Source organism: Ceratotherium simum, chromosome 39 (assembly GCF_057802395.1).
Source record: "Ceratotherium simum simum isolate JZ-2026a chromosome 39, ASM5780239v1, whole genome shotgun sequence".
Classification (NCBI taxonomy): domain Eukaryota; kingdom Metazoa; phylum Chordata; class Mammalia; order Perissodactyla; family Rhinocerotidae; genus Ceratotherium; species Ceratotherium simum.
The window spans coordinates 7,503,953-7,517,706 of NC_141938.1; the positions used below are offsets into that span (position 1 = coordinate 7,503,953).

Below are 13,754 nucleotides of genomic sequence, written 5' to 3' on the forward strand. Positions count from 1 at the left end.
TGGCAGAGGAGTCACAGGGAGAAAAGTTGTGATGAGGGCAAGTCTGGGCTATGAGTGAAGAAAAGGCCAGAGATGCAGTGGTCCCCAAAAGACCAGGAAACAACAACACAAAATGCTGGCAAATTGAATACAGCAATACATTAAAAGGATCATACACCATAACCATTTGGGATTCATATCACAGACACAGGCATGTTTCAACATTTGCAAATCAATCAATGTGATACACCACATTAACAAAATGAGCAGTAGATATCACATGATCATCTCAATAGACACACAGTAAGCATTTGATAAGACCCAACATCCATTTATCATAAAAACTCTCAATAAAATGGGCATAGAAGGAAAGCACCTCAACATAATAAATGCCGTATATGACAAACCCACAGCCAACATCATACTTAATGATGAAAAACTGAAAGCTGTCCCTCTGAGAACAGGAACAAGACAAGGATGCCTACTCTCACCAGACCTATTCAACATACTACTGGAGGTTTTGGCCAGAGCAATTAGGCAAGAAAAAAAATAAAAGGGATCCAAATTGGAAAGGAAAAGTAAAACTGTCACTATTTGCAGATGATGTGATTTTATATATAGAAAACCCTAAAGAATCCACCAAAGAACTATTAGAAATAATAAAGGAACACCGTAAAGTCGCAGGACACACAGTCAACAAACAAAAAGCAGCCATGTTACTCTACACTAACAACAGAGTAACAAAAGAGAAATTAAGAATACAACCCCATTTACAATTGCAACAAAAAGAATAAAATATCTAGGAATAAACTTAACCAAAGAGGTGAAAGACCTATACACCGAAATCTATAAGGCACTATTGAAAGAAATAGAAGAAGACATAAAGAAATGGAAAGATATTCCATGCTTATGGATTAGAAGAATAAATATAGTTAAAATGTCCATACTACCTAAAGCAATCTACAGATTCAATGCAATCTCAATCAGAATCCCAATGACATCCTTCACGGAAATAGAACAAAGAACCCTCAAATTTATATGGAACAACAAAAGACCCCGAATAGCCAAAGCAATCCTGAGGAAAAAAGAACAAGGCTGAAGGCATCACAAGCCTTAAATTCAAAATATACTACAAAGCTATAGTACTCAAAACAGCATGGCACTGGCACAAAAACAGACACACAGATCAATGGAACAGAATTGACAACCCAGAAATAAAGCCACACATCTATGGACAGCTAATCTTCAGCAAAGGAGACAAGAACATACAATGGAGAAAGGAAAGTCTCTTCAATAAATGGTGTTGAGACAAGTGGACAGCCACATGCAGAAGAATCCAAGTAGACCATTATCTTACACCATACATAAAAATTAACTCAAAATGGATTAAAGACTTGAATTTAAGACCCGAAACCATAAAACTCCTGGAAGAAAATATAGCCAGTATAGTCTTTGACATCGGTCTTTGCACCATCTTTTCAAATACCATGTCTACTCAGGCAAGGGAAAACAAAGGAAAAATAAACAAATGGGACTACACCAGACTAAAAAGCTTCTGCAAGCAAAGGAAACCATGAACAAAATGAAAAGACAATCTACCAACTGGGAGAAAATATTTGCAAATCATATATCTGACGGGTTAATTTCCAAAATATGTAAGGAACTCATACAACTCAACAACAAAAAAATGAAAAATTGATCAGAAAATTATCTTATCTTTGGGAGATGGATTACCTAGTATTTAAAGGTCAAGTATCATGTCTGCAATTTATTTTCAACTTACTCCCAAATAGTGACCAAAAAATATATTTATCTGTGGAGAGAGCGAACATGCAAAATGCTAAAAATGGGTGTATCCACTACAATGAACACTCATTGTACTGGATGTTCAAATTTTCTGTAGGTGTAAGATTTTACAAAAGAAAAATGTGGGGGAAGACACACATTTAGTCCAAATATGTATTTAATGGTAAACTGAATTATTCTAGAACTGGTGTCGTAAAGTCCCCATCTTTTTCTCCTGGAGGCCCCTGTTTAAAAGCTCTGTGGGGATAGCGGCCTAGAAGTTCAGATGAAGAGACAGCTGAGAATTCTGGCTTTTCTTTAGATGCAAGACTTGTGGTCAACATATGCTTATAATTATACACACAAATACGCACACCCTTGACACCTAAGAAACTATCTTACCTTCCTACCTATATGTAACGTTCAAAAATAAAGAATGTGCAGGCCCGGTGGTTAAGTTCACCCGCTCTGCTTCAGCAGCCCAGGATCGCAGGCGGGATCCTACAAGGACCTACGCGCTGCTCATCAAGCCGTGCTGTGGAGACGTCCCAGACACAAAATAGAGGAAGGCGGGCACAGATGTTAGCTCAGGGCCAATCTTCCTCACCGCTCCCCTCCACCCAAAAAACATACAGGACGTGGAAAGACAAAGCCAAATTCTTACCTGAAACATTCGTTCGCACAGGAAGAGCAGAAGAGGCCCCTGAGCCAACTTTCCCCCGGACTCACGGGAACACGACGGGGTCGCCAGGGCCGTGAGAACCGGAGCGCGCGGGGCCTGAGCAACGCGACTCGAGCAGCGGAAATTCTTCTCCTTCCGGAGAAAAGTCCCGAGGTTACTTGGGAGGCTTCTGAACAGGGGAGCCCAGGGGATGAAACCCCCCGCACACGCGCCCTTCCCGCCCCGGCTCCGCGCGGACACAGCGGCCGGGCGGACGCGAGCGGAGGGGCCCGGCCTCTCTAAGGAGGCCCCTCGGGGTCCCGGCCACACCTGTCCTTTACCGCCCTCCTGCCTCCCAGGGCGCTCCCTGCACGCGGGCCTCACAAGGGACGGGGACACCTCGAGAGAACGAATGTCAATCGCTCCAAGAGCCGCGGAGACATGGGACAAAAAGACCATGCGCACCAGGGACGCCACTTCCGCTTCCTGCCTCAGGGGGTAAACGGCGGGGCTCCACGGCTCTGGCTGCCAATCATGTCCGAGAAATTGTAGTTATCCCCGCGTGGGTGCGGATGGCCCTGGGAGCTCCGCGCGGCGGCTGGGGGCAGAACAGGCCCAGCCAAGCTGGCTGAGGCTAGAAGCATGCGTGTGGGCGGGGCTACCGTCGGGGGCGGAGCCGACACCGGGGCGGTGTTTGGGGCGGGACGAGGCCCAGCGCGGGGTCTAGACTTGAGCGAGCTTGGCTGTGGGTGGCGACTGGCGCCCCAGGTTGCTCATGAAAAGCTTCTGTTTGTGTCTTCACTTTTCTAGAGCCGGTGCAGTGATTCTCCCCTAACGATATGCCTGCCAATCCGTGAGAATCTCTCTCCTCCATTCGGTCAATCCCCTATTGAAGCTTTATTTCCCCCTCTTTTTTTTTATTTACCTTGGACCCTATGCCAAACTCGAATCATTGATTCCTTTGTATTTTCAATGTAATGATATTTTTCTGTAACTTTATTTCTTCAAATATGTATTTCTGTTTGTTTGTTTTTTTTCCAATCTCACCGTATGGTCCAGGGCCTCCCGTACTAAATTGTGAAATAGCACTGACACCAGGCATTCCTCACTTATTCAGGAATGGTTCTAAAGTTTCTCTGGTGATTTTGTTTACTATGCTTTTCAGTGGGTGGCATTTGTGGAGTTAATATAGGTCTTTTAAAATCCTGATTAACTAGCACATTTTACCAAAATTATTCGTGTGCTTTATTAATTGTTTTTCATGCGTCTGTTGAATAGATAACTATTTTGCTATGTGAATGTTTCGTCTGTTGCTGTACAAAATATTTAACTTTTATGTAATCAAAAGAGTCTTTTTTAAAAAATAATTTCTGGATTTCCTGCCTTGCGTTAAAAATTCCCTTCAAACTCCAGATTACATTCAGATTTCCTGGTGTTCCTCTAAAATTTCTTATTTTTAGTGACATTTTAGTCTTTAATCCTCAAAGAATGTATTTTGGCATGTGGTGTGGGGTAATGGATCCAATTTTTTTTTCCTCCAGAAAAATGGCCACTTGTAGTATCATTTATTGATAAACTATCCTTGACCTACTGATTTGCAATTCCACCTTTATCAGACAATAAATTCCTATATATATCTGTATCAATTTGTAGACTCTTCCATGCCAGTAATATTTACTTAAGCCCATATCATACTCTTTTGATTACAAGAGTTTTATATTAAGTTTTAACATTTAGAATAAAAATATAATGGGAGCTAAAGCCTGTTGCATCTTATGCTTTAGGTGCTTCAGAGACATGACATTTTTTATGCTTCTAATGATGTAGCATCTGTCATGATTTTCTCTTTTGTTTATTTTCTGCGACAGGTATACTGAAATATAATTTACATACTATACAATTTACCCATTCAAAACTATACCCTTCAGTGTTTTTAGTATGTTCACAGCATGGTGCAACCATCACAGGTTTAGAACATTTGCATCACTCCAAAAGTGCCCTTTGGTTGTCATACCCTCATTTTCCTACTCCCTTGATGTCTAAGCTGACAGGAATCTACTTTCTGTCTCTATAGATGTGCTTTTTCATTTTCTAGACATTTCATGTAAATGAAATCATACAATACTTTCTTTCTAATTGATGTGTAGTGGTATCACATCACTGTTTTCTTTAGGTCCTCTGTAATTATTTCTAGCAAAGCTTTCTAGTTTTCAGTATGATACCACCTCAAGACAAGGTTGACATGAGAGAAGCCATGTTATAGAAAAGAAACCCTATTGTTACTTTGAATGACCTCCGACAAACTAAACCAGGTGGATATGTACCCTCCAGGAGATCTGACTGCTCTGTATATTGTATGACCCCTGCTTGTGCATGTGCCTCCCAGCTGCAATAAGATGATGACTTTGTTCGAATTCCTTAGGAATGTGATGACCCCTGAACAGAAAGTCTATGCTGATAGCCATCATCAGTGAAAACTGAAAGATCTGGTGTGGCACTCCCAGTCTGTAACACCAGAAGGTCAACATTCCTAACCCCCTCCCCTATGACCCACCAGCCTATATAACTGCTATAAGACTTTGTGCCCCTTAAGATGGTTCTTTCAGACAGAGTCGGCCATCTTCCCCCTTGCTAGCAAGCTGTAATAAAAAGTCCTTTCTTTCCTACCACCTTGCCCCTTGACTATTGGCATGTCTTGCAGCAGGCAGATGAACCCCCTTTTTGGGCGGTCACAAGTATAGAAGTCTTTCACCTCCTTGGTTAAATATCTCCCTAGGTATTTTATTCTTTTTGATGCAATTGTAAGTGGGGTTTTTAAAATTTCCTTTTCAGATTGTTCATTGCTGTCTATAGAAACACATTGATTTTTCTGTGTTGATATTGTACCCTGCAACCTTGTTGAATTTGTTTATTAGCTAGAGTAGTTTGTGGTGTATAGTGTGTGTGTGTGTGTGTGTGTGTGTGTATTGACCATACAGCTTGCTTTTCTTTGGCTGCACAGTATTACATTCTATTAGTGTTCCCTCATTTATCTAAGTAGTTTCATAGTGACTGACAGGCAGGTTGTTCCCAATACTTTTATTTGACAACAATGCTGCAATGAATAACCTTGTACACAGAACATTTTCCATGAATATGAATGTACCTGAATGGTAAATTCTTATCATCGAAATTTCTGAGTCAACTCTAAAATCAGAAAATGCATACATGAGGGCATTGAGGTATAACGACGACAAGGCGTGTTAATATAACTGCAAATAGTTTAGCATTATTTCATGAACATTAACAATTTTATTACTATTTCATAAGCAAAAGCATTATTTTTTATTACTCTTCTCCCATCTGATGATGTGTTTCCTTGAAAACAGGCCCTCAACACAAAGGCTGTGTGCAGATGTTTTTTTTGGGGGTAAGTTTGATCCCAAAGAGCAGGAGTACACAACAATGGGAGTCAAACAGAGAAGGAAGGAGAGACACTGAAAGAAATCATTATCATTTTGATCCCTCTGTGGTGACTGGTGCTCAATGCCACCAAACCCTTCTGAGGTGCTTTATGAAATTTGTCTTGGAACTTTCCACTAGGTAGATGAAAAGACATCAGCTCATGTCTTCTACTGGCCAAGGGTGACCCTACAGGGATTAACATCCCCACATTTCTGAGTTGCATGTTTATGAGTAGATGCCCTCAGGTGTCCCATGTTGTGGAAACAGGGAAGCTTCAGGGCAGGAAGCAGGAGGAATGTGAAGTGGGCCTGAGGCAGGTGCTGTCTCGTTGCAGTTGTGCAACGGTTTTCACAGCTTCCATTAAAATAATTAAATAATACTTGGCTGGGATACAAAGACGGGGCAAGAGGATTTTGAATTGGTGCCTCTCTTAGCTGGCTAGGGCTGCCATAACAAATACCAAAGACTTGGGGACTTAAACCACAGACATTTATTTTCTCACCGTCCTGGAGGCTGGAAGTCCAAGATCAAGCTACCAGCAGGCTTGGTTTCCTCTGAGGCCTCTCTCCTTGGCTAGCAGATGGCCGCTCTCTTGCTGCCTCTTCACATGGTCATCTCTCCATGCACAAATGCCCCTGGTGTCTCTCTGTGACCTTATCTCCTCTTCTTATAAAGACATCAGTCTTTATAAGATTATATGGATTAGAGCCCACCCTAATGACTCCATTTTAGCTTAATTACCTCTTTAAAGGCCCTTTCTCCACATACAGTCACATTCTGAGGTACTGGGAATTAGAGTTTCAATATATGAATTTTGGGGGCAACAACCCAGTCCATGTCAATGCCCAAGATGTGTGTAATGTACGCTTCTGTAAATATTCCCTTTTATTAATCGTGTGGGAAACATGATATCTAAACCCTAGTCCTTGTTTCCTTTTCTATTCCATTATTTATACTACTATTAGATCTGGATTTTTGCTTTAAATAGGCAAATTACCTAAATTTTACATGTCAGTAAAATGTATATGAAAAATAAGACATTCTGAAATTAACAGATGGATTAATGGAAGAAAGAAGGGGAAATCCACTCTACAAATTTCTGACAGTTACAAATGTTCAGTTTGTGTAGATGATTTTACTATCAGGCAAAGACTGGGAGAGAGAGCAAATTGGAAACAAGTCTGCATTTCTATGTTCATTTCTAATTCCAGTATTAGCATTGGTGTGATTGATTTGTGCCTTTAAATATTTATTACCTGATATCTAATAAATACTGGTGTGAAGTTTGAAACAAAATAAAGGCCCATTTTCATAGAGTTTACATTCTATTAGGAGAAAGAAAATAAACTAATATATAAATAAATAGCAAAAATAAAAACTGTGATGAGTGCTAATACAAAAGTAAAGACTAATTAGGAAATCTATTTTAACATAATGTTATTGTTACTTAATCATCTAGGACAATGCCTTGTGTGAATCTGTTGATGTTGTCGATGGTGTTACTCTCTCTGATATAACGTTTGAAAGGAAGGAAAAAGGGAATGAAGGAAAATATTGAGTTTGTTCTTGTAAAGATTCAGTTGATGTGCCTATGAAGTACCCCACTAGTAATATCTAGTTGGCAGTGGCATTTGTTGGTCTGGTGTTCTGTCTTAATGGCAGTAGTGGGAGAGACAAGTGAGTTTACAGAGAAGGAGGTCAGAAAACATAAGATTATGCTTGGCTGAGCCTTACTCATTATCCTTCAATTCTCAGTTTAGCTCTCACTTCCCAAGGAAAGTCCTTCCCAATTCCTGACCTTCATGTATCACAAATAAACTCTCATGGGACACTGTACATGTTGTTGCAGGTCACAATCCAAATGGCAGATGGGGTGGACTGTTGTGAATCCTGTGCTATGTGGCCCACTTCTCCCTTCAGAATTAAAGGTTTCTTCTTTCAAGTGCAGGGAGCGCAGCCATCTGACAGCCCTCAGCCTTCACCTCTCATTGAGAATTGCTCTAAGATAAAGGAACATGCCCCACTGAAGGTCACACCACTTAGATCTCTTGCTGTGGGAGCATAACTGTCCAACAGACATCTTTATCCACCACTGTGTTCGCACTGAGGTTGCTCCTGGGCTGCTCCCAGCAACTGACTGAGCACAGCAGGGTACCAGTGCATGCCCATTGCCATGGTCACACAATGAATTGATGATGAGGATCAGTTACCCTGCCAGGACAGTAATGACTCTTTTTGGCATGAGGGACATGAAGTGCCAGGCAGTAGAAGTTCAATGGGATTTTGCCGTGTCTCTGGATTTGTTACCCCTTTAGGAGTCAATACCTCCAAACCTGCAGAGGCCAGAGGTGTGGAGACCTGAAGCACAAACTCCCCAAGTGGCTCACTGGGAGTGACGTTAGGTGGGACCACCTCTACTTCTAACCCTTGATTTCTGGACTCATGTATTCCCTAAACTGGAGATACATCACATTATGATTGTCATTCATTTAGAGTGTAGACTGCATCCTGTGAATTATATAGTGAGTACTTCCTGTGTATTCAAATGCCTGCATGAAATGTGATCATTCTCTTTGAAATGAAATGTCTTCCTGTATCCTCCATTAATTTTTTTTAACTCTCCCTTACTTGATACTGTCTTTAGGCTACGTTTTACTTCTGTCCTCTTTTTCCCTATCAAACTTTATATATGATTTATACCTGCCACCTATATTGCCTCAATACTCACACTTCAACCCACTTTATCTGGATGATTTCTTCCCCTGTCCCTCTATATAGAGGTAAGAAATGGAGCCCTCTCTAAGGTCAACAATGTCCTCTATGTCACCAGCAAATGTCAAGGGATGTTTTCCAGTCTTCACTTGGTTAGTGCTTTCAACAAAACCAAAACTGTTAACCACTCTGCTTTTCTTTGGAAAGGACCTCTTTTTCTCCATGACGTTGTGGACACCAAGTGATCCATAAAATCTCCCAAGATTCTTCAAGGGAAGAACATCACAGAAAGTTGGTTCCTGGGTTTGGTTCCTTTAGAAGTTAAACTTTCTTTAGGAGACATCTTATAATATTTAAGTCAAATCAAAGAAAGAAGAGTCTCTCCTTGAAGGAAATAAACTCATTGCCAACCTTTGCTGCTTGTGCAGACACAGCATTAGCTGAAAATTTTCCTTTCTCTTATCTTTGTACCCCAAGGCAGCTGAATTGTTTGGAGAGAAGAGAGTCAATACAAAAATTTATTTAATGAGAAGCTCTGAGAATTCAACCCTCAAAGACTGGAAAGTTTAAACTTGTTTCTATTGCCCCTTACCTATAATTCTCTGATCTCAGCCAAATGCAAACTCAATGGGGCTTCCCAGAGACAGACCTCAGAGAATAGAAAGATTCAGTGATAGCCATCAGAGACAGTTAGTGTGTCCCAGTGAGAGGTGGTGGAGTAGGAAGGCAAAGAGGTGAGAAAGTGGGTACTGGGCTTTACTCCTGAAATAATGAAACTGGGACAGTCTCATATTTATTGAGTCTATGATGGTGAAATCCCTGTACTTTGAAGGTACTGTAGTTTCTACTGAAACCAGTCTTTTCCAGCTCTTGTTCTGTTTCCTTCTCTCTCTTTTTGGAATCTAGAGCCCCTCTCCGATAAGAATTATTTTCTAGAGAGTCTCTAGTCTTTCCCATAATTGTAGCCTCTCTTTGGATTTCCTGTGTCCAATTATTTATTCACTAACTACTCACTGGAGATCTATTATGATGCACCAGCTATTGTCTATTTTATTGCTCATTGTTGGATTTTTCTATTATATTCCCTAAATATTTTTGCAGCAGATTCGACTTACTGATAGCTCTTAATAGTTCTGTGTTGATTATTCTTGTTGTCTCACTTAGTGTCCACAATATCATCTTCAAATAATATAATTATTTCTGACATTCAGTATTCAGGCCAATTTCCTTTTCTCATCTTACTAGTTTCTCTAAATGTTCAGGAGACTATTGTGTGATTGACGTCAGAGCAGACTTCCTTGGTCTGTTCATGAATTTAACACAAATATTTTAATGTTTTAATGTAAAATATCCTCTTGGCTACAGTTTTAAAACTACCATTCTTTATTGGGTTTAGATATTGTCCTTGGTTTCCTCATTTAGTGAGAGGCTCTGTCTGGGCTGCTAACCCAGTACTGGCTGTTCCATTTTCTCAAACATATTTTGTATCGTGATTATGGTTATGATTTCTCTTCATTGACCTATTTTTGTGATGAATTATGATAACAAACATCACAATATTAAGCCAGCTTCCTATTCTTAGAATACATTACTTATTCATGATATGTTATTCTCTTAAAGTAGATATGAATGCATTATATTTAACTTTACTATTCTATTTTGTGTCTATATTCAGGCATATATGAGTTTGAAGATTTATTTTATGAATCATAGTTGATGCTTTGGGTCTCAATCTTTATTATACATCTCACATTTGTATGTTTTGAGCAACTACCATGTTCCAGGCCCCATGTAAGTCACTGGAAAGACGATAGTGAGCAAACACAGTCACATCCTCTGACCCACAAATAAAAATAAAGTTACCAATGTGAGAGACACATCAAGAGATAGTACAGGATGCTGGACTTGTGGGCCTCCTCCACTCTGGCCTCTGAATTCTTACTTTCTGTTCCCCACCTCGCTGGCCTCTCAAATCCCTTCCATACCCAAGCTTACCAACCCACAGAGCAATCATGAATTCTCTTCTCTCAGCCCAAAATGCTTGCCCTTTCCTTATTTCCCCTGGTTAACAATTACCCATCTTTTCTCTTACAGCTCAAATTATTCATGTTTCGCCTTTTCTACCCACATTCCCAGACTAAATTGGTCCTTAATGATTTTTTTCTCTCTTTAATTAATTAGCATTCTCCATTAATAAAACTGAAGTACATTCTATCATGGATAATGTAAACATTTATTTTTAAATATTAAGCTTGACTTTTAATTTTTAGGATGATTTGATTTTTAGGATCTTTGAATATTTTTATCAAATCCATTAATATAATTTTTTTACAATTAACTGCATTGATCATTAACACATCACATCCTCACTTCTGAGCAGGCACACAGGAGCACACATGCTTTGTATATTATTTTAATAATTTTGTAATTTTGTTGCCTCCTTTTATCTATGTAATCTACACGCTTTTCCCTCTTCTTGGATGAATCCACCTGGCAAGCAGTCTCTGAAAGAGGAAGCCATAGAGATCTTCATTAATTAGAAGTGCTGCATGGTGTTTCAAAGAGGTAACAGACCTGAGGTGTTTATAATGATCAGAGTTCCATCTATGATGACTTCCCTAGCTTAAGGAAACTTTGATAGGTAATAGCCATGCAAGGCAGATTTATTGTGACATTAAGGATGTAAGGTGACATTTATCATGTCCACTGTATGTGACAGGAACTACAAAAAAATTGACATTCATCATCTAATCAATTCACTCATGAGTCTTACAATGTATGGAATATTTACTACTCCCATTGTAGAGATTAGGTAAATGCAGCTAGGAGAGATTAAATAATTTGCTGAAAGTCACACAGATAGTAAGTTAGTGGATCAAAATTCTATTCTAGGAAGTCTGACTCAAGATCCCGTTTTCTAAACCACACCTCTATACTGTACTTCGGGTGCTTTATATATAAAAAATAATTGTCATAAAAGGAAGAAATTAACAATGATAGTAACAGCTATCACTTATTGAGATCCTGCTGTGCACAAAGGCATTTAAAAATCTCTCAAAGAAGGTAATAGCAGTAACCATATCTTTATAAAGAAAAAATAAAGGCACATGAGAGTTGATTGTGATATCAATGTGAAGCATCAGGTCACAGAATTAAAATTGGGTTGAAAACCCACGTCTTTACCACTATTATAGCATTATTAGAATGAAAGAAGTATGGAGATTATCAAAGAATAAACTTTACTTGTATTCAATTTTTTGGAAGAGTCATATCAAAGAAGAAATTGGTTTATGTCCATAGATTCACATAGCAGAATTAGAACTAGTGTGTAGGAGATAAAAACAGAGAGAGAAGGGTTTCTACTAAATTAAAGTCTAAATGATTAGATACATTTAAAATTGAAATGGGACACCACTTGATTGAATGAATCACTGTCACTGAAAAAACTCAACAGAGGGTAAAGTTTGTCCACGCAAAGGTGGAATCAAGAGATGCTGACTAGCTGAGGTTCCAATTGGATGTTCATTGAACACTGCTTTTGCCTCTTTATCTGGCAGACATACCAGCTACATGGAAGCAGGAAACCACATGGAAGTATCAGAATTCCTCCTCCTGGGTCTCTCAGAGGATCCTGAGCTGCAGCCCCTGCTGTTTGGACTGTTCCTGTCCGTGTAAATGGTCACCATGCTTGGGAACCTGCTCATCATCTTGGCCATCAGCTCGACTCAAATCTCCACACGCCCGTGTGCTTTTTCCTCTCCAACCTGTCCTTTGTCAACATCGACTTCATCTCCACCACCATCACAAAGACGCTAGTGAACATCCAGACACAGAGCAACAACATACCTGCACAGGATGTCTCATTCAGGTATATTTTTTATGGTTCATGCTGGAATGGATGGTTTCTTCCTGACTATGATAGCCCGTGACTGGTTTGTGGCCATCTGCCACCCCCCTGCACTACATGGTCATCATGAACCCACGCTTCTGTGGCCGCCTGGTTCTGAGGTCTTTGTTGATCATTTTATCTGTCTCCCTGGTTCATATTCTACTGATGATGAGACTGATCTTCTGTGTAGGCACTGAAATTCCGCATTTGTTCTGTGAACTGGCTCAGGTTCTCAAATTAGCCTGCTCTGACACCCTGTTCAATAACATCTCCTTGTATGTGGCCACTGCCCTGCTGTGTGCATTTCCTCTCACTGGGATCCTCTTTCCTTGCTCTCAGATTGTCTCCTCCTTAATGAGGATGTCCTCTGCAGGAGGAAAATATAAAGCATTTTCCACCTGTGGGTCTCACCTCTCTGAATGTCTTTGTACTATTGGACATGCTTGGGGGTCTACCTCAGCTCTCCTGTGACCTGTTCTTCCCAGAGAAGCTCTATCACCTCGGTGATGTACACCATGGTCACCCCTATGCTGAACCTGTTCATCTACAGCCTGAGGAACAAGGATGTGAAGGGGGCCCTGGGAAGGCGCATCAGCTGAGCAACCTCTTGTCCATGGTGGGTCACTGACCCCTCTCCCCTGTCCCTTTCATGCAGTCTTCATCTCTCCCTGTCCTAAAACCATCAGGGGAATTTACATCTGCGTATTTCACCAGGGCCACACAGGCTGGTGTGAGTTCATCCAGGAGCTGTGGGAAGGCTGGGCGTGATGTTTCTGCAGAGGCCTTCTCCTCTTGACCAGGAAGGATGACTCCAGCTCTGAATTCCCAGCATGACTGCCTCTCCCTGGCTCTTGGGCAGGTCCTCCTCCAGCCTTCACAGCAGGGTGCACCTGCCGTGGTAGGGACCTGCTATGGTCTGCTAAGTACCCACCCGAACCTCAGCTTCTGTCAATCAAATGGGCAGAATAATTCCTGCCCGCCTCGCAGACTTGCTGCGAGGACAGGAGGAGGAAACGTCCAGAGAGCGCTTTGTAAACTGGAAATGACCGCAAAAAATGTGGGGGCGACGGGGCAGGCTCTCCAGCAGGTGAGGCCCTGGGGCCTGGGGTGCTGCTGATGAGGGTCAGGTCTGAAGGCTTCCATCAGGGAGCATTCCTGCTCCTTCTCGCTTGTTTCACATGTCACGGCCCAGAGGTAGGTTTTAGGACTATTTGGATAAATTATAAAAACAAAATAATGCATGCATTTAGGTTAAAAAAAAATCAGGGGCCAGCCTGGTGGGCC

General features: G+C 40.9%; 1 long non-coding RNA gene and 1 pseudogene across 1 annotated transcript; one reads left to right on the forward strand and one right to left on the reverse strand.

The window, feature by feature from the left end:
• Positions 1-808: 808 nt before the first annotated feature.
• Positions 809-2,818, reverse strand: LOC147912142 (uncharacterized). The gene is made up of 3 exons (XR_015550165.1): positions 2,756-2,818; positions 2,429-2,578; positions 809-2,299 (listed from the first exon to the last, which is right to left on the reverse strand). It is a non-coding gene; the product is annotated as an uncharacterized LOC147912142 (long non-coding RNA).
• Positions 2,819-3,067: 249 nt separating this feature from the next.
• Positions 3,068-13,069, forward strand: LOC101403466 (olfactory receptor 7D4-like; annotated as a pseudogene).
• Positions 13,070-13,754: the final 685 nt, after the last annotated feature.